Source organism: Protopterus annectens, chromosome 4.part1 (genome assembly GCF_019279795.1).
Source record: "Protopterus annectens isolate FY-2018-M chromosome 4.part1, PAN1.0, whole genome shotgun sequence".
Classification (NCBI taxonomy): Eukaryota; Metazoa; Chordata; order Ceratodontiformes; family Protopteridae; genus Protopterus; species Protopterus annectens.
The window spans coordinates 89,049,069-89,075,026 of NC_056734.1; positions in this window are offsets into that span (position 1 = coordinate 89,049,069).

Here is a 25,958-nt window from a genome sequence, read left to right on the forward strand (position 1 = left end):
GTGTAACAGAACAGAAGTTTTGATATGTTTGCAATTAGACATTTACACACACTCTGGGGGTTAGATAATGCACAAGTAAGCAATTACACCAGATCGATTTGAAGCATAGTTCAAATAATTTTCTAAGCATTAGTTCAGATGCTGGGTGCATTTCAAAACAGTATGAAGAATTTCACTGTGTATTGTTCAAATATATTTCATACAATTATAGTTAGTATTTTGCTGTTTACGAAAGCTTCACATCTCTGCTCATAAACATCAGAAAGAGTTGCTTCCTTATAGCAAAATGCCCTTGCTTTTCACACATCTCTGAGTAAGAAAATTGCCATACAATTTACATGAGGTTGTTGTTGTTGTGCCTTTTGGCTTTTCTCGGTTAGGGGTCACCACAGCGGAACTCCAGTCCGCTAATGATTGGCAGTAGATTTTTACATGCTGGCTTGCGGGCCTAACGCACAACCTTCAATGAAGGAACGCCCATTCATGCATGTCGCCACACAGAAGACGCTCTAACTGAGAATCAAACGGGCAATGTCTAATTGTGAGGCAACAAAGCTACCGCAGCACCACCACTGCAGTACAATTTATATGAGGTACTGTGCTCAATCATTCCCTTTGTGCAGTGTAAAATGTAAGGCATGCTAGGCAATGAGTCTTAGTTATTTGTGTGTGTGTGTGTGTGTGTGTGTGTGTGTGTGTGTGTGTGTGTGTGTGTGTGTGTGTGTGTGTGTGTGTGTGTGTGTGTGTGTGTGTGTGTGTGTGTGCGCATCTCTTTATTATATCTGGCACTTCTGAAGAAGAAAGTTTGCTGCTTACACAAAATCAATTTTTTTGTTGACTGAGCTAACATATTAGCAAAGGTGACGCAATAAATATGATAAAAGCAATGTTTTTGTTTAACATAAACACATTGCTTTCACTATGTGTATACAGTAAAACAGGTGTTTTAAAATATATACTTATAATTTAAATAGAAGCTGAACATTAGCTTGATAATTCTTTGAACATCTGTTTTTATGTTTCATGAGGAATGGCATGTGTCATGCTAATAACTTATGGGAGGTGCACGAGATACTATCATCCATTTTAAATGGGGCTCCATATTTCAGAAGTCTCAGTCTCCTATAGCAGCTGTTGTCTCCTACGGTCTTATTACAAAGATGTCAAAGATAAATTCAAGTATATGACTTTTTTAATAGCAAAGTATTGGGCAGTGGAGAAACTGTATTTGATAAGGATATAAGCAAAGATTTTTGAATGCTCCTATTATTGTAGCTAGTCCTTCCTTAAGGCCACTATCTGAACTTTACCCCACCATGATGACTGCAAGAGCAATACTGCCTTGAGCAAAATATTCAGCAGCTGCCCCTAATGCAGTGTTTAAGTTTGGTTTTGAAAAGCACACTTTCAGCTGCCATAGCAGCCATATTCTCTATAATCCTTTCACTTAATTCCTCTTAGTTGCCCCAGTGCAATGTGGTAGATGAAAATCACATTACTCTTTCCATCTATTCTTTTTTTCTCTGCCAGTGTACACAGCCAACTTTCTAAGCTTCTCCTCATAGTCATGTTCATCTATTTCTTTCACTATTGTTTCAGTAAAGCTTGCTTGGAAACAGACAGAGGTATCTTAAAGACAAACACCTTACATTAGATGATGGGCAAGTACATGGCTACAACAGAAAAGAGAACAAGATCATCTTTTGTGTCAAATCTTACGTGAGAGCAGGTAGGAAGGTCTGATCTTAAGAGATATGTATGCAGGGGCATGGACTGGCCTGAACTCTTCCCACTGGATCCTGGTAAATTAAGCAATTCTTGCATTGCCTATGACTATAGTGAAAGAACAATAAAGTCTGGTTAAAGTAGCTTGTTCTGAGGCACGCACATCATGTAAGCAGGAGGGAGTAGAGCATCCGTGATTTGTTAGACTTAGAAGGGATATTTGAAATAGTCAATGGGGACTATATATGTATGAAAGCAAATGAATAATATAATATAATGATAACATGGAATCTGTTACTTGCTTAAATATAGTCTGGAGTATTAAATGTTTGTAGAATGTAAGTATCTTGCAAGATTCTGGGTGCTGCTGTAAGTAAAAACATAGTTTTGTTATTTCATAAACATATAATAAAATAAATAATAATTATGTTTCTTGCTGTACAAAAGCACAGGGTGTACCACAAGCAGCAGATGAAGCTAAGTGTTGCTTGGTATGCTTTCTGTTTGTATGAGATATCCATTCTCATAGAAGGTAATATACTGATCTGTATTTTAATTTTATAATGTATGACTGCCAGCTTATTTGGTGTAAAGGGATAAAGGCCTGACCATGGCCCAGATGACATGAGTTTAATTAGAGACATGCGTGTTTGTGGAGCTATCTGGGAGATAGGGGAGTAATGATACTATACCTGCTCACCTTCTTTTGGTGAGGGTGTTAGAAGGTGTTCTGCTCTACAGCACTCTGGTGGAAGCTAAAGACCAAAGAGTAGCATGTGCATTGGGCAGTAGAAGGTTATGTCACCATGGATGCAGGATGCACCGCTTCACAGCTCCTACTGCATGCACACCATGTAAATACTATACTACAATGACATTGAAATTTCAAGGTTTTGGCTCCTCTCCCTTAACCTATCAGCAAGAAGATGGTTGCAGTGATATGACCCTTTCTATACCTGCTCTCCTTCCTGGTTGCAGAAAATTCATAGCTGGACTACAGAGCCACAGGGTCACTTTCTTTAGGGAGAGATGAGGTTAACCCAACAAAAGGCATATTTGCAGGTATGCGTCAGTATATGATGGCCCCTGGAGGAAGTAGCAATGGAATGTGGAGAGGATTAGAGGTCAGTGTTGGCTGACCTTGTACACAAGACTGCCTGCCAGAATTCCCATAGAAAAGAAAGCAACCTGCTTCAGAGGAGCTATGAGTAGGCTGCCCTCATATCTTCTTTCTCTTCCCTGTAACCTAGCTTACACCATGTCAGTAGAGCTGATGGGCTTCCAGGTCAGTGTAGATAAAATGGACAAGAGAAACTCTGAGGAAGACACAGAGCAACAATTTACAGTGGAAGCAGCTAAGAGGCTAATGAAATGGATAATATATGATCCATGTTGAAGTATGATTTAGTCCAAGCCAGTTGTAGGTACAGTGTAGACCCTTCAGAAACTTACACTTCTCTACAATGACTCTATCCCTGCTTTAAGCCTATTCAGTTGTGTGTTATCATATGCATTTCTTCAGAAGAGATAACTACAAGAAGCCTGAGCTATGCAACTGTCTTCACTGAATCAGTAAGTAAGAACTGAACATTCTTAATGTGTTTTAGATTAAGCTGCACTCGTTCTGACACTCATCTTTTGTATTTTTCCTTGAAGGCATACAATTTGGAATAAATTCACTGTAAGTATACAGATGTGCTGTTATATTTTCCTACAGACCTCAATGATTGTTCATTTGGCATTGCAAACAGAACATTGCCTTCAGTACACAATTGTTCAGTGTGCGGACTTCCTACTCTAATTGTGATCAGTGAGAGGATCCACAGTTTCCAATGCTAATTGTAGATTAAACATAGTGGATTACACCAGGAAAAGATGCCCCTGGAAAAGGGCATCTGGAAGTTTACTCTGGAAGAGGAAACCCATGAGAGGGGTAGTGGTTGTGTGTGCTCCTGAACAAGAAGCAGTGCGTTCAGTCTGACTGACTACATAAGCAGTTCATGCATGACCCCTATGGCTCTAATACTTTGCCACTTTCATAACACGTCACATAACTTACTCCATAGTTTTCCTGACAAAACCCAAACTAGTGCTTAGTAACAGCCTGAAAGACAGAACTGGCAAAAACAACGTTCTCTGTGTTTTATTACAACTACCATGTTATCTCAATACTGTACTAGTTATGCTGTTAAAAAAGACTATGGTCAGTTGTTCTTTATACAACAGTAGCAAAGAGATGCAATTTAATGCACTCATATCATCATTTTTCTCAAAACAAAAGGAGTAAGAACTGTTGTTCTAAATAGTCCTAATGCTGTTTCACTATTAATATACAGATATACATGTAGGTATATACATGCAAATACACACACAGACACACACACACACACACACACACACACACACACACACACACACGTGCGCCGACACAAATGATAGTGGTTGTTTTTATTGAATCTTATGTCACTGAATTACAAATCGATGACAATGAGTTGCTGAAAATATATTTCATTGTAAACTCATTTCATAGTCACATTTCATAAACAAACTTCATTAGAGAAATTGTACTTTCTAAAGTTTTTTTTCCAACTCCGACTCTACCTGAAATCTCATCAACATTCCCTCCCTTACTTTAGTATACTAACCTGATTGTCATGTTGCCATTAGTTATAGTTATTTAGTCTGTTAATTATTTAAGTCAATATATTTTCAAAGTGCTTGTACTGGTCATGTGTGTTTCAATACTTGTGCACTTTCATATTCCAATGCAGACTCATATCTGACTGTCTGTCTATTTATCTATCTGTCTATTTGTCCATATGATGTATGCACCTTGCAGAAGTGAAAGGCTCATAACTGTGAGTTTGGCAATTATTAACAAATTTTTTCAAGAAAGTTCATCCCCTGATGCTTACATACACTCTCTCTCCAAGATCATTGTATCTTACAGAGTAAGGAGAATAGTCTGACATTCCAGCAACATCAAACTTGGTATGTAGTCACCCCACACTCTTTACTTGATCTCTCATTGTTTTAAGAACCTCAGTTGTAGTTCTCACCCTATATGTGGATGATTACCATGTATTCCATTTAATGCACAGCTTGTTTCAGATATATTGTCACAAGTTATCAAATGCACTCTTAACTGAGTATCAGTGGAGTTAGTATATATAAATCAAAGGGTGTAGGAGGACACAGCTCCCATACTAAAAGGTGTAGGACAAAGCCCCCATCTTCCTACATAAAAGAAAACTGCTTCTGATGTTTTTTTCTTTAATTGGTTTATAAATTGCAAAAGGGTGCTGTGTACATTTTCAATTGAGATTGAGATTGAAATAGTTTCATTGTAATTTTTTGTTGGCATTGCGCATGGTCAATGTGCAGAATCTAAATGTTTATTGATGTAAAGACATGTTGACTATTAATAACATACTATTATTGAAAACTGTATAAGGTGTAATTATTGTAAAAATGCTATGTTTTAAGTGCTTTGGCCTTAAAGCATTTCTAATCCCATGGTGTGATATAAATATATAATGCTGTTCAATTGTGCAATGTTATGAATTAGTCATAGGAGAATTTTCTTTATGCTGGGTCAACTATATAATTTATTCTTTTATAAAAGAAAGACTTTTCTAAGCTATGACAGAATCACTAGAGTCTCAAGGCAGAGGCTTATTGTCCTGTGTAGGTGAAAATCAAAGACTGAGTTGTGCCGTTCAATATACCTCAATCAGAGGTAGGTCCTTGGGTTAAAAAGGGATTTTCAGGAAAGAAAAGTGTATCTAACTGTCTTCTGGGAAGTCCTAGAAAAGTGTATAATTGTGGGCCTGGATTATGATGCTCTGGGTGGGAAACAGGTCAGATCACTTGGGGGTTGCAACATCATCCTATCTGGTTCAGGAGTTTGCTTTGTATTTGTTTTGTTTTTGCTTTTTTCTTATTCAAATGGTGGAGATCCCAGCTGAGAATATTCACATTTTTGTGATTTGCTTTGCTAATGCAGAAACTTGTAACCGGAGTAAAAGCTTCATTTTCAGCTACTTATGAGTCCAATGTCTTTTAATCACCACATCTGGTGTCAGCAGTGAGCAGAAGCAGTGGTATTTTGAACCAAGTAACTGTACCTTTAAATCATGCTGCAAGAGAGTGCGTTGTTGGTCTTCCTAATATCCTACAATTCACATAAGTAAGTATGCTAAACATACAGCATAAAGAACTATTTCCATTGCTGTTAAAATTAATTGCTTTCACTGAAGTTCTACTCAAGCCAAGACTTGAAAAAGAAACTTGAAATTTCCTAGTGCTGTGTTCCCCATTCTGTGAAATTATAGATTGTAAGCTCTTATTGAAGGAACTGCAGTAATCCATTTAAACGTAAGTCAGTATTTGTTAGCCTGATTCCTAGCTGACTGATTCCATTTCAGTGGTAAAATAATGTTGCTGCTCATTTTTCCACTGGCTGAAGTTTGCCCTTCTTTCATTTCAGTGGCTGTGTTTCATTATTATTATTTCATTGAAATAGGTAGTCCAAAGCCTAATACACAAATTGAAGTGGCATTCTGAAGACATACCAGCCTTTCTGTTTCTGAAAACAACTAGTCTTTTATTGTTAGTTTTTCAAATGTGTATTTAGATAAGCTGTACTTGTTAGTTTGAAAATATTTGTTGTTGTATAGAAAACATTCACATTATATAATTGCATAATAGTTTTTCATTAAAGTACCCATGTTCCATGTTATGTTTTACTATTAAACAAAGTGAAGCGATAGCATCCAGAAGAAAACCACCAAAAGTTACCATAAAATGTGATGCAAAGTGCTTGAAAGTACCGCCAGGCAACAAATAAATTAAAATCCACAGTTTATTCACAAACCACACAAAAATATTAACGCTCTTCTGTCACAGGTACCAAATGCGTTTTCGTCTCGCAATGTGGGACTTCATCAGATGCTGAAAAGTTGTGCTGATACTATTTAAATACTTTAATTGCTTTACAATTAATGCAATTTACCAATTAAATGCTGATATTCCATAGTTTGAATTATCAAATCAGCTTTGCTTCTTCATGAATATTTATAATCTTCTTAGTGCAACAAAACTGCGTTCCGTAAAAGCATATATAAATAAATAGAAATTGCACACCAATGTACTTTTGCTATGACATTTCTACTTATAAAAAATACATATGTCAATAAAAACCAATTCTATATACAATACAAGCATCTGATGAAGTCCCACATTGTGAGACGAAAACGCATTTGGTACCTGTGACAGAAGAGCGTTAATATTTTTCGTGTGGTTTGTGAATAAACTGTGGATTTTAATTTATTTGTTGCCTGGCGGTACTTTCAAGCACTTTGCATCACATTTTATGGTAACTTATGTTTTACTATGTTTTAGATACATATTTAGACATAAATTCCCAAGATCTGATGTACTCTATTCTCCCTCTTATAAAAATTATGTTAACACTTTTATTAAGATCTTACCTACGATTATTGATTGTGACTGCTATGTAGTGACCTCTTTAAAAAAAAAACTGGTAGCATAGTAAGGCTTGTCCCCTCTCTATATGTAGTGATGTTGGTTGATTGTTTTCTTGAAGTGTTTTGTGTCTGTGTCATTTTCTCATTATGTGTAGTGACCATGAAGCCATCCCTACTCTGGTTGATACATTCACTCTAGGTTAGAGTCATGCACATATGATTATCAGCCAGGCAGTGATTAGGGGTCTTGCTGCACATAATGTCCCCACACTTCACAGCAGTTTAATACAGGCATTCTACTATATCAACCAGCAGTCTCATGAGCATTTTCCACACCTCTGACTACAGCACATCACTGTACCTCTTAATACACATTCAGTCATTCTTGGTCCTTCCATGACATCTCCACTTTGTGTTGGTACTGCATGGAATAAGCTGCCTTTTCTATCCTAAGGATGGACATAGTGACATAGACATCTCAGTTTCACCCTCACTGGGAACTTTTCCAGATCCCATTAAGTATAATACAGTTATGACTGAGGTTGCAGTCATGGCTTTATTCCCGTGCATCATAGTGCTGACCTATAGAGGTAACATTTATTTTGGAATACTTCCCTCTTTCTGTATAGTTTCCTACCTAAAAGTGCATAACTTGTATTTCAAATTTTATTCAAGAATACACACATTTCAGTTTGCCTGCAGTTTACATGAGCATTTCATGCTGAACTTATAGCGCTTACGATTATTCTAAATACAATTTTGACTAAAACACTGCAGTAAATATTGATTTGTTGATTGAGTAACTGATTGCTAAGTATTGCTCAGTCACTTATATTATCTTTGCATGTTCTTTTATATGTCCCTTTTGTGGTCTAGCAGATAGTAGGACATAAACTTGTGGTAAAAGCTCTTATTGTGTGAAGGCTGCTTTTAGTGTAGTCTGATTGCCCAATTTCATCATGCACTAATCCACCCACTCCCGCAGCATCACTAGCATCTCTTTATACACTCATTTGACTACACATTAACATTGTTGACCATATTTGTCAGCAAAACAACTTATTTATCACTTTACACAGAACGATGTGTGTTAATACCCCTGTGCTCTGCTAAACAAAATAGAGTTCACAATGCCAAACCAGGTGCTCACTCCTTAGGGTACCTCTGCCAAGAAATCTCCCCATCCAAAAATAAGCAGCATATGCATGTTCCTGTTAAAACAAGAAAATCAGATGTTTTCTTGTCAATAACCTTGTGGAAATAAATTAGAATTATTCATAGCTTAAGATTAAATAATGTGATTAATACTAATCTAAGTAGTTTCTATACAAATTCAGTTCTATAACCCAGAATAATAAGATGAGATTTTCTTACATTTAATGAATGAAGCATTATTTACGAGCAGCTTACTGCCATTTTCAAAATCCGGTAATACTTAAGCAAGAAATGGGTCCAACTATTACGACCTAACACCAGCACAACCTACCTCTACATGACTGATTAACCTGGTCACATCTTTATGAAACATCAACAGTTTTGTGACAAAGTGGAGCCCCTTGAAACATGTCCAGCTCTTGTCACATTAGATATTAGCTGCATAATGGAATCTAGGGACTCTTGGTGCAAACCAGACTTACCAGTGTCATATTTCCTACTGAATCACTATCACCCCTTTTACAGTGAGATCCAGTCAAATAAGTTGTTTTTGGAGATATAAGCATGATAGATAAAATACTTAGTGGCACTGTTATTGCAGAAGACCAAACAAACTATAGTTGTGCATCTAGATAGATAACCATGGAAGATGTAGTTGTTCCATGTAGAAAAAGTCACATTGTCAGTATCTATTTATTTTCATTCTCTTCACTAAATTTATATAAAGTAACTTCCAGAATATTCTAAGATATTGTTCTTAAGTAAGTACATAAAAAGTATAATGTGTGTCTTCAATTTATATTTCCTTAATCCAGCAACAGATACAATGCATCATTATACAACAACCTCCCCCCCATTAATATTCAAAAACGTGCATGCTGATTGGTCAGCGTGCACGTTGTAAATCAGAGTTATAGTAATGGAAAAAGGTCCGGTTACTTGAACTTTTTCCATTTCTATAACTCTTTTTTTACAGCAATGGAGAACGCAAGATCTTTGTTGCTTTACACTGTCTCGCTATGTTAAAGGAGTATAACATAACGAGACAGCTTTAAAAAAAGCAACGGAGATTCTCCGTTGCTTTTTTTAAAGCTGTCTCACTATGTTAAACTCCTTTAACATAGTGAGACAGTTTGTAAAAAGCAACGGAGATCTTGCTTTCTCCGTTGCTTTTTTCAAAACTGTCTTGCTATGTTAAATGGGTTTAACATAGCGAGACAGCTTTAAAAAAAAGCAACGGAGATTCTCTGTTGCTTTTTGTAAAGCTGTCTCGCTATGTTAAACCCATTTAACATAGCGAAACAGTTTGCAAAAAGCAACTGAGATCTTGCTTTCTCCGTTGCTTTTGCCCACAGCTTTGATGTACTGAGTAGGCATACGCATGCGCAGTACATCAGAACTGCCGGAGAATACCTGACAGCTGCGGAAGGGCAGCAAGGAGGCATTATACAATGCCATTATTTAAGAAAAGTTATTATTTTTTTCTTAAATAATGTCATTGTATAATAGCAATAACCCACTTCTTGGTGTGGGTAATGCTGGATTTATCCACGGTTGGCTTTGTTTGGCCACTCGGGCTTCACCCTCGTGACCAAACCACACCAAACGTGGGTAAATCCAGCATTACCCACACCCAGGCGTGGGTTATTGCTATAATAATCTATAATCTGTGAGTTACAACAAATTGCTTGATTGCTTATTAAATTAAACTTCACCTTGGGAGACACTTTTAATTTGATATTACCTGACACCCCCTCAGTATTTATATAAAGTGACTTCCAAGATATTCTACTCAAATTAAATACATAAAAGTATTAATGTGTGTCTTCATCTTAAATCGCCTTAATTTAGCAAACCATATAATACAACAGTAATCTATAATCTACTAATGGAAGGCAGAAATTGAATGAGCTATGTAATGCTTGACTAACAATGACTGTACAGAAAATTATATGTGATGTATAATGTTTGCAAGTAAAAATATGTCAATATGGTTTGTTTTCATTTATATGAAAGTATGATTGCCTGTGTCTTAAGTGATAATTCAATAAAGATGCTTCTTGTTTAAAAATATTTAAAAAATAATCTATGAGTAACAGCAAATTATTAAATTGCTTGTTAAATCAAACTTCACCTTGGGAGACACTTTTAATATTTGATATTCACTGATATGTTCTCAGTAGATTACTACTGTAACATTTGCTCATTTAGCATTGACCACTTCCCTATTACAGTTTTATTAGCAAATCAAACTTTTATGTCAGTAATTACCACAACATTTAGAGAAACTGAAAATCTTCACTAGTTCACTAAAAGGCTTTCTATTTTAGCTGCCATTTTATAGGAAATGTGCATATTTACATTTCTAATATCAGTTCTATTGCTGTCACAGATAAATAAACACACAAAATATGTACAACATTCTTTTCCATTTCTGACGAACACTTTAACACATTGATCAATATATTATTTATTTATGTATCAACATCTGACTACCAAGGTAGTCTGACTGGGCCATAAAAGGCATCTTGTTAGCAGAAGCTCAAGGAGAAAGACTCTACAAAATTTACAGCTGGTTTAGAAAATATGTGCACTATCATGCCATAGTAATCAATAATCCAAAAAAGGGAGACTCCAAATGGAAAGGCAAAGCAGTTTTAATAACAGTTGTGTGAACAGTAAATAAAAGGTTAAGCGCTTTCACCCGAACACTCCCAGGCTTCTTCAGAACAATTCTACATTACAAAGTGCACTTATTTAAAAGTAACCAGCAATCAGAACCTGCCAATCAAAGAATAACACATATTCTAAAACCCCTCCCAACCCAACACTACAGTGTTAACCATTTAATGCCCAAGGCAAACAGAATAAAATTAACACTGTGTATTAAATATAGTGAATAAAATATGCCCCTGAACAATGCTGTATTAATAAAACCTTTCACAATTTAGCAGCCCTTAGTCTAAGGACACTGTTAATACTAATATAATCATTCAACCCCGGGGGTTTAAGAATAACTCCCTATATTCCAATCTGGCTTCCCAAGCACCACCCCTGGTGTCATGTAAAACTTGTTCTATAACAAAGAACCTAATTTGGCATTCCTGCAGTTTTTAACATGCTTAAACAGTGTAGTAGTCTCCTTTTTTCTCACTATATCATATGAGTGTTCATATGCCTGCTTCCTTAAGCACCTCTTTGTCTTCCCAATATAAAATTGGGACATACTTCATAGGTAACCAAATACACTACTCCTGTACTATTACAGTTATAGTGTATTTGTACTGTACTATCAAGTCCCTTGCTGCCAAATAAATACTCTCCTGGTCAGCCATGAGAGTGCATTGATTGCAAAACCCACACCTAAATGTACCAGGTTTCCTGTTGTTCAGCCTCAAATCAACACAATCTCCCCTCTCAAACATCTCCTTCAGATTCTTCTCCTGATAAATCTAGGTTCCTTAGGTATAAATTTATTGGTAACTTCATTGATTGTAAGATTACAGAACAAGTTTTACATGATCTCAAGGGTGGTGCTTGGGAAGACAGATTAGCATATAGGGAGTTATTCTGGCACATTAAACTGGATGTAGGCAAACCCCCGGGGTTGAATGATTATATTAGTATTAACAGTGTCCTTAGACTAAGGGCTGCTAAATTGTGAAAGATTTTATTAATACAGTATTGTTCAAGGACATATTTTAATCACTGCATTTAATACACAGTGTTAATTTTATTCTGTTTGCCCTGAGCATTAAAGGGTTAACACTGTAGTGTTGGGTTGGGAGGGGTTTTAGAATATGCGTTATTCAGTGATTGGCAGGTTTTGATTGCTGGTTACTTTTAAATAAGTGCACTTTGTAATGTAGAGTTGTTCTAAAGAAGCCTGGGAGCGTTCTGGGTGAAAGCGCTTAACCTTTTATTTGCTGTTCACACAACTGTTATTAAAACTGCTTTACCTTTCTTTTTGGAGTCTCTCTTTTTTGGATTTTTGGCCTACTTCTTCATAGTAATCAATATACAAGTGTACAATATTTTTCAGTATAATATACAAAAAATGTGAAGTGAAGTACATTTGTATGTTTTTACAGCAAACTTTGTATTATAGTTTAGAACTACCTTTGTTTTGGTATGCTATGAACAATTGGAAGCTATAGAATATGTCACTTGCTTTTTATTAAAATAGTACAAGCAAGAATTGAATTAAGGTGCTTTGTATATAAGAGTTAATGATGTTTTGATACCTCAAAAAAGATGCAGTTGAATTAGAATATACTTAGTTTAGTTAGGACTGAGATCACACAAACATAGTTTAGAAGTTGTGCCTGCATTTTTGCCTTGAAGTGTTTTGGGTTCTTCAGGGTGTGTCTTATTACATATGGGAGTGAATTTCAGATTTATATAATTTAAATTCCATAACATCATCTCTGTTGTTTCAGTGGTACAGTATTGTTCTCAGAACAAGTCTATGTTATTTTCTATCAGAAATATGCCATCATTTTCCAAGCATGCTCCTGCTATATTATATACCCATACATACATTAGCCCTGCTATATTATATACCCATACATACATTAGCTCTATATTGCCTTCTAGTTAAAGAAATTTAAACTAGACATTTCCTTTCTTAATTATACCCTTCATTTGCACTGTTTAATTTCCTTCTTAAATTCATTTTACATGAGTTTAAATGTTTCCTATCTTAAACTGTCATGTAGTCATCCAAGATGCTTCATTCCCACTTCCCTCCAATACCCTCAGCTAATGAAGCAGACAAACTTGTCCGAGTATGTTACCCTAAGACAATATGTGCCATACCTCATTCAGGCTCTCCCAAAATGCCCTTCCCTTTTATCAATAATCTTTTCCTGTTAGTTTACTTTATTTTTTTCTTCCACCTGACTACTTGCTGGTGCCTTTTGATTTTTTACCTGTAACACTGACTCTGCATTCACATCCTTATCCCGGCTAATCAAACAAAGGCAGACATGGGTATGTCTGGTATTACACCCACCCAGGAGGAGATCCTTAATATTATATAACACTATTAATAAAAATAAAATCACTTATTTTTAAAATAATAACATAGTATACAGGGACTTTAATCTTCTTCAACTTCTAAAGTTGAGTGATGTATTATATATGCATAAGGCATGTATGTATTGACACATGCACATTACATCATCTGAAATGTTGCTTTAATTTCTGTTTTATTCATTGCCTTTCACGATGTCTGTGGATCTGAAATAATCACTAGTCATGCATTTCAGATTCTCATTAAAGTAGCTTGGAATGATATTCAATGGAAGGTCCCAACACACACTGCATTTCAATGACTAGCAGACTTACAGAATGAATGGAAATTATTACTTGTCCATATGCTTTTTCTTGAAGTGCAGTTTTTTATTGTTTTTTTTCTCTAGTTGTGATTTTTTTGCTTTGTGTAACTCTGAGGGGAATAGACATTTTTCACTGTTGGTATTGCCAGCCAGTCTTGTTCCTGTGGGTAGCGTAGATTTAAAACCAGCATGCTGTTTGTTCTGTCCAGTTGGCATGCACAGTTTTTTTAAATATCTGAGAGTTTAATTATATAATCATCATTAGACCAGTACATCGATTTTTCATGTTTGATTAGCAAATATATATTTAGTTCTACCTTTAAAGCTCCCTTGTTCATTCATCTTACATCCTGTACCCCCTTTACAAACTTGATTCCACCTCTTCTCTTTATTTTTTATTCCAAATTGCTAAGCGTTCCTGCTCAAACCTATTGCTCTCCTCCTCTCTCACACATCAGTATCCCAACCAGAATGAAGGAGATACTGAAGCCTAATATTTATATTTTCTTTAAGCATGCTTGATGTCTTTGTCCAGGAAATATCACAATTACACATATGTTGAAAATAAATCTATAACTGTCTATAATATGATGTTCTATAGCAATGTAAAAACACAGCTGTAAATGATAATTGTGCTGTGATGTAATTTGGGATTAACTTCATTCAGCTTTTCATCAGACTATACACAAAACAATGATCAATAAATTAGAACAACTAGGAATTGAAGTAATCTTGATAAGATGTATAGCTGCATGGTTTACAAATAAGGAATTGCAAGTATCATACAACAATTGGACCGGTGAAATTCTCTGTTACAGTCAGGGTGTCCAACAAGGCTCTGTCCTAGACCCATACTTGCTAAGGCTGTATCTTTCAGATATAGCTTTTTTCATGTCAGGTGTTCTAGAGTCTGCATGCAGATGATTTGAAAATGAATAAACTGATTACTTATGTTTCAGTAGAGCTTATCAGCAAAAGAACTTGACCAAATTTGCAACCAGCATCCTTAATAGTGGCAACTTTGAATCTTTTCATACACACAGGAACTACTCGCATCAAATTCCATATTTCTGCTTGTGTTACATCCAGGCTGTTGGTCACCACAATCACATTCATACAAACAAGTGGCATGAATTTACCTTAAATTGAGAGATCTTATTTTCTTAAATGTCAAGATGTCTGCTAAATATGTTTCAAAAGCAATATACTTGAAAAAAATCTAGTGGTAACAATTACATGATCTTGTCTTACACTATTTTCAAAGTTATAGTTCAACTTTATTATCATTTCTTTATTTTTTTATCTCATCTTAATTAAGTATCTTGTTCTGGTGGAAATATATCTTTGTGGACTTGTGTGGTTAAATCTTGTATTTTTTTTTTTATTTTTATAACTAGCTGTACCCAGCCACGCGTTGCTGTGGCTCAGTCTGGTTAAATGGAAAAGAAAGAAAAGAGAAAGCGCATGTTTCTAATATGTTTAATTTCACAATGCTTGTGGGTATACAATATTTTTTGTTGTTCCATTGTCTGTGCAGATATAGAGATTGTCTGGTTTGCCGACTCTAGAACACGCAACATATAATTGTCCATGTGAGAAGCAATCCGTGTGTAGATCTAAACTGCAAAATTCTAAAGATTGGCCCTGAGCTTTGTTGATGGTGATTGCAAACGCCAATCGAATTGGGAATTGCAATCTCTTAAATTGAAATTGCATATCCGTTGGAATCATAGGAATGCGAGGAATGTGGACATCTTCACCTTTCAAAGGTCCTGTCAAGATTGTTGCCTCTATGATGTTGCTCATAAATTTTTTTACTGCAAGCCGCTTGCTGTTGCAAAGCTTTGGCTGGTTGATATTTCGCAACATGATAATTGGCATGCCAATTTTCAATTGCAGTATGTGTGGTGGCATCCCTGGCAGATCGCATGAATTCAAAAATTCTGTTGGATAATTAACCGCTTCATCTGCTTCCACAACAGTGTCGACAGACTTGTATGTGACTGCCTCGCTTTGAATGTTAGACTGAATAATATTGTTAAGTTTGTAGAAGTCTTTGTTCTTGGTCACAAGAATAGCTCGTTCAGTCAGTCAATCGTGATTCTTACAATTGGTTTGAATATTGGGAAATACTTTTTCAACCAATTCTTCTTTTGACATCACTAAATTGCAGAAGTTATGAGGTAATGAAATTCGTCCTGAGGTCAAATCAACCAGCACCTTTCCGTTCCCAATTTCCAGCAATTGATGTGAGAATATCTCAGCTGATCAATCATTTTGCAGCTGGACACGCATATTTGTAGTTAATTTTAATGTCTTTATGTGTCGCCACAAAATAGAGTATTTCAGGCAAGCATTTATTTCATCCGCCGGTGTCGATCGAGGAGAATGAAGCAGATCTGAAGCTGCAGAACGCGATCACCATGCTCGCAACTGTGCATCCTCAAGTCTGGCTGCACGTCGCTCTGCTGCTTCCTCGGCACATATTTGAGACATTCTTTGTCTGTTTCACTCATTCACTGATGCCCGTTCTTCCTCGGTTTGATTTGCAATTACTCGTCGCACTGCTTCCGCTCTGCGAGTACGATGACCTAAGTTTGATCTTCTGAGAGGCATTATTTGGATGAACTAAAGCAGATCGATTGCACTGAAAAAGAAGTAATAAAGTTATAACAATAACATATACAATTGCATATTTGTATACAAATATATAGAATCCATAGTAGGTATATAAAAACATGCGTGTATTCGAATGCAACGTATGACATCTATATAATAGTAGGTATATAAAAACACGCACGTATTCGAATGCAACATTGTGTGAAAATTTCAAAGCATTCGGTGAAGAACTTTCGGAGATTTAAGATTTTGAACAAACGAACATTTACATTTTTATTTATATAGATTGCATTCAAACAGTTGCACTTTCAAAACGTATGCATTCATTCTGCAGTCTTTCTACTGAACTCATCACTCCAATTAGTTTTACACAGTGACTGTTTTGCTTCTGTATAATCTGTTATTCATCTTCTATACATTGGTTTTGATTTCATTTTGGCTGAATTATCCAGCAGTAGTTTAACCTCTATGACCCCATGATTGCTGCACATCAAAGGTGGTAAAAGTTGATACAAAGTAACAGCCATCTCTTTAGGAGCACTAACACTGTCCTATATGTTCCATTCACTGGCAGGTTTGTTTGCAATCTGTAACAATTCTTCTTGAACATACATTATAATAATTTCCTTCCTTTTTTTTCAATAATAAATCTTTATTATTTTCCAATTGTTAATACAATACTACAATATATATACATTATATACATGAATGCTTCCAACAGTTACATGAGATCATTATACATTGAGATAAAATTCTGAAAAGAGTATTAAAAGATCTAGTATCAATATACAGGCTTATCAATACTAACTTCCATATTAAGTATGTACTTCCAGGGGATAACTGGATTAGAACGTTAAGCCAACACAATATTAAAGATTTGCTCCCATATTTTTGTATTATTTATATTTTTCTTATGATCTTTGATTAGTAATTTATGTGCTAGAATATGTTTTATCGCTACACTTTTAAAGTTTTCCCATGAAGTCTGAGATGGATTCAGCCAATTTGTAGCTATATAAAGCTTCATTAACAAGAAAATATTTATAAGTATGATCATTTGGGATCTGTCCAAGTTATTCGGAGGAATATGAAGAATCATAAACTCCCAAGAAATTGTGGACTGTTGATAACCCATTTTTTGTAATTGAATTTTTAAAGAGTTCCAAAGTTTAAATATACATTTACAGCTCCAGAACATGTGTAAAAGGTCTGCCGTTTGATCAATACAATATGGACATTTAGGTGAATTTTTAGAGTTGAATTTATGCAGACTGAGACGAGTGTAATAAGCATTGTTAAATATCATCAGCTGAGTAAATAACTTTTGAAGAGATACTGATTTTAAGGTTAGGTTAATTGCTTTCAATATTTTATTATCATCAATCAGTAATACTTTATCCTTCCAGTATTTTGATAAGAGTATTTGGTTTTTAGATTTCACGTCTTTTACCAAATTATATGAAGACGTTATATATTTAGAGTCCTGCATAAGAGTTTGCCATAGATTTGAACAATTGGTTAAATCTTCTTCTTTAATTTTGAAATTACTAAAATAACTTATGGAAAGATCCTTTAATTGTCTCATTATAATTAAATAAGAGTTAGGAAGGCTCATCTCTCTTAACATGTCATGTATTGAGATACCAAGATAAGGATATAGATCAAGTACAGTTAAATCAACTATAAGTGGAAATTTTTTAAGATATATCAATTGATTACCGATTTTCAAATTTGGATTCTTGTGAAATGGTTGGAAAGTCATCATATATTGTAAGAGATTTAATGATTTAAACAGGTTTTGTAATGATATTATATATAGTCTAATATGCTCCATCAAAGCATACAATTTAAGGGTATCTTTATTTAAAAAGGGTAATGCCTTAGAGTTAATACCCAATCTAACAGCATGTTTATAATTTAGAACCAACCACTTAGGTGACCATTTACTACTGGATATGTCAAAATTAACCACTCTTAGAATTCTATTAGAGTTTATTATTAAATAATATAATTCAAAATTAGGTAAGTCTAAACCACACTTATTTTTCGGAGTCATCAATTTGTCATAAGATATTCTAGTTTTTCTAGGTTCTCATACAAATCTAGCTAATTCCGTATGAATTTGTTTAAAGAATTTCTTAGAAATTGAGACTTGGGCAGCTCGTAAAATATATAATATTCTGGGGAATACATTCATTTTAATAATTGAAACCTTTGCCATTGTTGGTAATTTCAGATTATTCCATCTTTTTAAATCAGACAATATATGATCCCAAATCAGCTTAACATTGTTCACATAGAAATCTCTATTATCTGTGGAAAAAACAATACCCAAATATTTTATTTTTTCTTCGGATTTTAACTGACCTACCAATGGTAAAAGCGAAAAGGGTTTAGGCGTTTTTAAAGGAAATAAATTGTTTTTTTTTTTAATTTATTTTGTAATTAGATATTTTTGCAAAATCTTCCAGTGCTTTTAGTATTTTCTTGGTATCTGAAACAGGCGTCGTACAGTAAATATTAAGGTCATCAGCAAAAGCAGCCATGGATATTTTAGTACCATATATTATTGGGGCATTATGATATGTATTTTGCTTAATATGTAAAAATAATGGTTCTAAATATAAATTGAATAATATAGGAGATAATGGTCAGCCTTGTCAGGTTCCATTCTTAATTTGTATTCTTTTTGAGAAGTTTTTATTAATGTATAAAGTTGTATAAGGATTATTATATAGTTTTTTTAATGTTAAAATAAAGTCTAGGGGTATATTGAGATATGGTAAAATATCAAACAAAAATTTTAAATTAACTCTATCAAAAGCTTTTTGTGCATCAATTATGAGTGTGTAAACATTAAGATTTCTATGACTGGCATAAGAAATTAGTGTATGAAGTGATAACGTATTATCAGTAGTTTGTCTGCCGTTTATAAAACCAGCTTGTTCATTAGATATTATTAAGTTAATTACTTTCTTCAATCTATTAGCTAAAATAGATGTCAAAATTTTCATGTCTATATTTAAAAGTGAAATAGGCCTATAGTTATCCGGGTTTTGAAGATCTGCATTCTCTTTAGGTATAAGAATTGTTTTCGAAGCATTAAAGTGTGGATCATTAATTTTATTGTTGATTATATAATTAAATACATGTGGAAGTATTTTACCTAACATATCACAAAAAGTTTTGTAAAACTCTGCAGTCAGACCACCTGGAGCTTTATGCGGTTTCAAATTATTAATTGTATCTGTTATCTCCTCAGAGGAAATTGGTTTAATTAAACCCACATGAGATTCATCACCAATTTTTGGAAAGATAATCTTCTGCAGAAAATCGTTATTAATCTTATTTGTAAGTAATCCCTGATGCTCGCCATACATTTGAGAGAATATTAGTTCAAAGGTATTCATAATATCTTCAGTATTAGTATGTCTTTTATTATTAAACTGTATTTCAGGAATTTGAGAAGGTATTTTCGATTGATTAATGATACGAGCTAGTGCTTTTGATTGGGTCTGAATGTGATTAGCATATTTTACCAGTATTTTATGTTCATAAAACGACAATCTACTATTCTGTAGCAAGAAAAAATCCTTTTGACATTTTAATAACTCCGTTTCAGTTTGTTTGTTATAGCTCCCAATTAAATCCTGATCTAATAGCTTAATTTTAGATTCCAGTTCTTGTATGTCTCTAGTTTGTATTTTCTTATAAGTAGCTTTTCGAAGGAAGATTCCTCTTATTTGTGCTTTGGTCGCCACCCATTCTATATCAGGTGAATGTCAGTGATTGGAGAGGTTAACTAGTAGAAGATTAAAGGTCTCTTGAACTTCATTAATTATATCTTCTTTATTTAATAAATTTGGATTTAGAGACCAATTATAACCTCTATGACGCATACTATTTCTAATGTCTTTGTTAAAAGTTAATGTGATTCTAGAATGATCCGATAAGTGTCGAGCTTGTAGAGATACACAGGGATCTAAATTAATTAGTACGTCTGAAATCAAGAAAAAATCAATCCTAGACCACATTTTGTGACAACTTGAATAAAATGTGAAGTTATTTGAATTCATTTGATTGTTTGTATATTTAAAAGGGTCATATAATTTAAAATCTATTTTAAGTTCCTTTAATGCTATTACTGCTTGATTATTAAAAGACCTGTGTGAGCTTGATTTATCCAATTTGGGATCTTGATACGTATTCCAATCACCTCTTATTATTATATAACAATTATTATATTGATTCAGGATAAAATAAAGTGATGCTATAAAAAATTGTTGATTGGTACACGGGGCATATATATTAAGAAGTAGGACAGGTTTATCATAAAGGGTAGATGAAAGAATCACATAACACCATCTTCCCTCTTTGTCTATTTTAGAATCTAGAATTTTCTCTTGATACTGATTTTTAATGATAATAGCCACTCCTGCACTATTAGTTGTCCCTTCTGAAGCTACAACCTCTCTAATCCATTTCTTATCCTTAACAACAGCCCATTGGTCATTGGTCAAATGGGTTTCTTGTAGTAAAATAAAATATGCCTTTGACTGGAGAAATAGATGAAGAAATAATTTCCTTTTTTTCAAGTTCTGGAGCCCTTTAGTATTCCATGAATCTATTATCCACATACTAAGATCTTTAATTCGTTTAAGTATACTTTAAAATTGAGAAACTGTACTAAATTCAAATATACTAGCACAATATATATTGTCTGGAAGCAATCTTGACATCCCATCCCATACCAGTGCCTATCCACTATTCCCCTGGACCAGGACATACATAGGTTTCTTACAATGTTAAAAATTTTACGGGTAAATAACGTTACTAAATATCTATTCTTTACCTTACAAAATATAACATCAAAAGCATGCAAAAAACCTATAAAAGCTACATCTAACTCTACAAAGCCTAACCAAAACATTCCCTAATAAACACTAATAAATATCCACAGCTCTTGAACAAACTGTTTAGTTAAACACATCAAGTAAATGGTCTTAACTACACATATAGTTACTGTCATTCCTCACTAATAAATCTCAAATGTTTATTTACTTATTCTAATTGGTTGTGTCTCAATTAAGTTATCTAACAACCGCATTTAAACCTAAAGTAATCAAATATGAGACACTACCCATATTAAACAGTAGAATTATTAAATTAAAGATAATTCACCATATGTACTGTCAATTGAGAGAGAGAAAAAAAAGAAAAAAAAAGAACTACAGAGAAAGTAAATACTTAACACTTGAGTATTATATTTGGATCTGACTTTATTTGTAAAGCCCAAATTATCTAGAATGTTAATGTCTGCAAGTAAGGTGAATGAAATTAGAACTCAAACTTCACTTTAATGACTAATATAATTAAATTTATAAAATAATGACTGAGTAACACAACCCTCAAAATAGTCAGAACCAAATGCTAATATATAACCAAAACATCCTTCACATTCCTGGAGAACCAACAATGTAATATCTTATGGTCTTTTTACCTACTAAGTACCCCATCACTAAATCACCTCATTATCTAACCATTTGCAATATTAGAACATAGCAATAATAAAAAACAAATAATAAAATATAATACAAGCTTATCAACACATCAACATTCAGCATAATATACCTGAGGGAAAAGAGTAATTATGGTAAAGCTGTATTTCCTCTAAACAATCAGTTAATTAACACATTTTAAGCTGTTATACCATTAACTAAATTGTATTCATACCTGAATGAATTCACAGTTCCCTTTGGATCACTAAAAACATTTTACATACTTTAAATGTCCATGAATGTTCATATTGCAGTCTAATTAACTTTCCCCTTCTTCAACAAAGAAATTCCTGCTTCCTGAGCTTGTAATCTTGTCCTCGACTTCGCGACAGGGGAACCATTAAACTGACGGACTTTCGGATGCACCACTTTGAAAATGGACCCTCAGCAGCACCCGAAGGACTTCCTGTTGCTTCGTGAAGGAGCTCAGTTCGTGAAAGCCATAAAATTTCGGAAGATCTTCGCAGACGATCAGGGCCTGTAAAAAAAAACTAGATAACCATTTTCCAAGAGGCCTGGTGCACAAAAGAAAGCAAACAAAGGATTTTTAAGCCTCGAGAGATAGCAACAGTAGAATTCCAGCATCCACATTGCTGCAAACGGACTGGATGGCCAGATCAAGCTTCCAAAGCAGGAAGAGACTTAAAAATCTTCAGAAAGGTAACTTTTGCTTCTTTTTTTGTAGATATGGAGTATTTGGAGCCATTGATTGTAAAAATTAATGCGTTAGGGTATTTCATTTGAAATTTAATATTCTTTTCAATGAGAAACTTGCAGTATGCAGATAATGCTTGTCTAGCTTGCCTTATTTGTAATGGTAAATCCTGAGCCATGGAAACTTTATTATTGTGCCACATAATATAACCTTCATTTTTTTTAACAGTTAATATTATTTTGTTTACGTCTTGGTAGTTGAGTATTTTGACGTATACTGGTCTAGGTATGTTTGAGGCTTGTGCTTCTCTGAGAGCTCTATGAGCTCTCTCTATAACTATTTGTTTAACCATGTCAGAGTCATTGAACAATATTTAAAGTATTTGTGTAATAGTTGAAATTAAATCATTATATTGAATAGATTCTGGTATTCCTCTCATAATTATATTATTCCTCCTGGATCGTGCCTCCAAATCCAGAATTTTATTTTGCATAGACTGAATATCTAGGTCATGAATGTCTGTTTTTTTAGCAAACAGTGTTATTCTGTCTTCATTCTCAGATATTCTGGCTTCTGTTTTATCCATCCTTTCGAGAATTTGACTGCATGTAGTACCAAAAGATTGTACCTGGTTAGATAGCTCTTTCAAAGCTTCTTGGATGGGTAGCAAAGTAGTTTTAATATCTTCCATATTGGCCAGTTGATCCGGATCATTTTTCATTCCAGATTTTAGAAGTTCCTGCTGTTTTGTGATCTTCTGCCTTTTTGAAGTTAAATCTTTTCCTGGTGATTGAAGTTCTGATAATTTGGTTTTTGTTGTTGTTGTTTCCATACTTTTGTCTTCTTTTGACATTGTAAAGCGAAGCAGGACTTTACTATAACTGAATAGTAAATAAGCCAAGTTTGCTACTCAGACAGTTCCTTTGTTTAGTACTCTGTTCAGAGTCAGTCAGTCAATCAGTTCCAATCCTGTTAATTTGTTTAATTCCCTCAAGATTCTTCACCTCTCAAGCGATATTTAACTGTAGTGGTTTAATTTTAGCCAAAAATTAATGTAGAAAAGCTTGTGGTATATCCTCACAGTTAGATTTTATTCCGAATATTTGAAGAGCTGTAGATATGCAGTGCCTACAGAATGGCGGCCATCTTTGAATCCATAATATTGTACTTCCTAATGTTATAGAATCAGTATTATTTCAATCTGCTACTGGTAAATTTAATTACCCAGTTACTATTTTCCTCATGTTTTATGCAAGAAATGCATGAATTTCTCTAAGTCATTCCCACTTGACTTTGGTGCTCTACATACTCCGACAACTGTAATCTGTTCCAGGGTTGTCTTTATTGTCATAGTTACATAATCTACAGTACTGGTATTATCATCAAAGTTAATAATCACAGATCTCACAACAGTCTTTAATCCTTACCATAACACCTTCACCTGATTTTTTGGCAGAATGTCTTTTATAGTAAAAGCATTTATAACTTGATTTTTCTGGTTTTTAGTCATTGTTCTTTCAGCATGTTTCACAAGCAAAAACGACATCAGTCTTATGTGAACATAACACATTTTCCAAAAAAAATTTTATTCCTAATGTTACTAGTGTAACAACATAGGTTCAGAGGTTCATAGAAGGTCACTAGACTAATGGCTATAGGGCCTTTACTAACCTAGCCATGTAAAAATCTGAGTACCCTTATTGACCATATTTAGACGATCATTGTTAGCAGAGCAATTTTGTGATCAGCAATGACTGCCCCTGTCCATGAGGGACATAGTTGCCCCTCCCAGGATGAATTCATGGTCACCCATCCAGTTGTCAAGGTTGTGCTTGAGTAGGGTCAATGAGGAGCTCTGCTTCACATGGAGTAGGAACTTATTCCAAAGCAGCAGTAACTGTTGGGAGATACATTTGTCACTGTAGCATATTCTATTAATGTCACAGTCTAGGCTGAGATCCCTGGACTGAGTTATTCTTGTCCCATTTGATTTACAGATGTGCAGCAATTCCATTAGGGCAGGGTCCGAGACTGCTTTGTAGGCCAGACACAGGTCACCTCTCAGCAGCCTGTACAAAACAGTGTACAATGACAGGGCTTTCGGTCTTTTCATGTATGTCATGTTTTGAAGGCACTGGTTTCTCATGGTAAGAAACCACTGTGGTCTCTCCAGTTGCTGCAGGTGTCTGGTGAGGTACATACAGAAGGGAGCATTGTACGCAATTTGTGGCCTGATAAGGGTCGAGCACAGTGGAGCTATAACCTCCCTGGTCTTGGATGTGATGCCATTATTTCTGAGATGCACAATGTAGAATGCTTTTCTTACTACTACGGCTACATGGTGATCAAAGTTTAGATTGCTGTCAACCTGTATTCCCAGTCTCGCACCACTGAGTTTGAGCTTAGAGGGGTGCTATCTATATCAGAATTAGCAGGGGATACTTCTTTGCCAAAACGGATAATAAGGCTTTTTTTGCATTAAGTTGTAGTCTGTGAGTTTGGCACCATTCATTCATCTGTGTCAGCCTTTCTGTAATATGTTAACATCATTGGGGGACTCTATGATTGTGCCCAGTTTACAGTCATCTGTAAACTTGGTAAGCCACATGTCATCTACCTTTGCCTTGACTTCAGAGAAATAGATTCAAACAGTAGAGGGCCCAGCACAGATCCTTGAAGTACCCCCTGGTAACTGGTCTACTTGTGGAGGTGGATTCCCCAACTTTGACAGTGTGTGTTCTGTTGGTGAGCCAGTTGGCTACCCATCTAGTAATGTATTGGTTAATCCCCAGCTGGGAGAGTTTCTCTATGATACCTGAAAAGGGGATTGTGTTAAAAGCTTTGGCTAAATCTAGATAGGTGGCATGTACTCTTTTGCCCTCATCAAGAGCTTTGGTGGCATTCTCAAAGAAGTCCACCAGGTTTAATAAGCAAGATCTGCCATTGACAAAGCCAAACTGGATTGGGTCAAGAGTTTGAAAGTTGCCTATGTCCTTGTGGATAAGGTCCATGATGATTCTTTCCATTGCTTTGCAGATAAGCCTGGTTAGGCTTATGGGTCGATAGTTCCCAGGGTAATTTGATGGATGTTCTTTGTGCAAGGGGATTACTGTTGCTCTTTTCCATTCTACCAGGACAAAGCTTGGCCTCAGGCTATGAGAATGCCAAGTGGTTCTGCTAGGTCTTGTTTTAGATTGTTTAGTAAGCAGCCAGGGATGTTATCTGGTCTCATAGAGACTATGTTTTTGGCCTTGCAGTGCTTTTATGACCTGCTCTTTGGAGATACTCAGTAGAGGACTGGTGTCAGGAATGCTTTAGGTATGTCAGGTAGGGACAGGGGGGTGAAGTTATTGCCAAATCTGTTGGCTAACAGGTTAACAATTCCCTCATGTTCAGTGTGAGTGGTGCCATCCACTAT